Source organism: Acomys russatus, chromosome X (genome assembly GCF_903995435.1).
Source record: "Acomys russatus chromosome X, mAcoRus1.1, whole genome shotgun sequence".
Taxonomy (NCBI): domain Eukaryota; kingdom Metazoa; phylum Chordata; class Mammalia; order Rodentia; family Muridae; genus Acomys; species Acomys russatus.
The window spans coordinates 56014776-56016546 of record NC_067169.1 but is presented as its reverse complement, the minus strand read 5'-3'; the positions used below and the strand labels follow the sequence as shown (position 1 = coordinate 56016546).

The 1771-nt window shown below is 42.6% G+C and overlaps 1 pseudogene; it reads left to right on the top strand.

The window, feature by feature from the left end:
- The first annotated feature begins 612 nt into the window (after positions 1-612).
- Positions 613-1196, top strand: LOC127185172 (40S ribosomal protein S7-like; annotated as a pseudogene).
- The last annotated feature ends 575 nt before the right edge of the window (positions 1197-1771 follow it).

Genomic DNA, 1771 nt, shown 5'->3' with positions numbered 1-1771 from the left:
ATATATATATATATATATATATATATATATATATATATATATATATATATAGTTTGTTTGTTTTGAGACGGGATTTCTTTGTGTAGCCTTGGCTGTCCTAGATTCACTTTGTAGATCAGGCTGGCCTTGAGCTCACAGCCATCTGTCTGCCTCCTGAAGTGCAAATCAGCAAATATTAACCGAACAACAAAACAGGATTCATTATGAAGTTTTCATTAAATCATATTCACTCCATGTTACTCTTTCCCACTCCTGATAATTCTGTTTCTCTTCTCAACTACCCCTTTCATTTTCATATCTCTTTTGTTTTGTATTATGAGCCAATGGTTTTGTTAGGGTTGTATTTAGAGACTTGGATAAGAATTTGTTTGCAGAGTGAAGTCTATTGTTTTTCTCTGTGTGTACACATACTCTTCGTTAAACCTGAGAAAGATCAGTACTACAAACTTTGAGCTAAATTTTAAGCAAGCTTTAAATAAATGCTGGCTAGGATGATCAGCTCTGGCCAGGGCTGTTTTGGGGTTCCCAGAAAATGGCAACAAGTTACATTTTACAGAGGCTTACAAAGGCAAACGCGCTGGTTCTAAGCCGGCACTCTGTAAAGACGAAGCCATGTTTAGCTCAGGAGCCAAGACTGTGAAGCCCGTTGGCGAGAAGCCGGATGAATTGGAGTCTGGCATCGCAGACGCTGCTTGAGCTGGAGATGAGCTCAGATCCTATGGTGCAGCTGCGGGACCGCAACATCACTGCGGCCACGGAAACTGAAGTTGGTGGTGGTCGGAAAGCTATCCTAATTTTTGTACCAGTTTCTCAGCTGAAACCTTTTCCAGAAAATCCAGGTCCGGCTAGTTCATGAATTGGAGACGAAGTTCAGTGGGAAGCACGTGGTCTTCATTGCTCAGAGGAGGATTCTGCCCAAGCCAACCCGGAAAAGCCTCACAAAAAAATAAGCAGAAGCGTCCCAGAAGCCACGCCCTGACAGCAGAGCACAACGCAGTCCTTGAGGACTTGCCTTCCCAAGTGAAATTGTGGGTAGGAGGTTCCGTGTGAAACTGGACGGCAGCCGGCTCACAGAGGGTCATTTAGACAAAGCACTGCAGAGCAACGCGGAGCACAAGGTGGAAACCTTTTCTGGTGCGTAAAAGAAGCTCACTGGCAAGGATGTTAACTTTGAATTCCCAGAGTTTCAGTTGTGAAGAAAATGACTGAATAAAGTGTCATTCATAGTATAAATAAATAAATAAATAAATAAATAAATAAATAAATAAATAAACAAAGGCAAGCCTATAAGGTCTAGTCAGGGGCAAGCACATACACTGATATACTTCCTGCCTGTGTACCTCCCACCTACAACCAATCAGGGGCAAGCATACATTCTGATGTATTTCCTGTGTACCTTCCACCTACCTGTGATCAAGCACATCCAGTGTAGTTGGGTCAAACAAACTTCTTTAGGGGAGTGGAAGCATAAACAAGAGCTTCCAGCATTTCAGAAAGTATCTGGCTTTGAGCAGGGGCTAGGATAAAGTCATTTTCTTTTATGTGTCTCTTAGGTACATTAATGAAATCTCAAACCATAACTGGCTCTCATAGTATCTCAGTGTGAGTGCATGTGCATGTACATGTGTGCATGTGGAGGCAAGAGGTTAGCATCTGATGTCTTCCACCAGCATTCCTCCACTCTGTTTTAGATAAAGGATCTCTTACTGAACCCATAGTCAACCCTTGACTAGACTGGCGGGCTAGCAAGCTCCAGAGAGTTCCCTTTCTT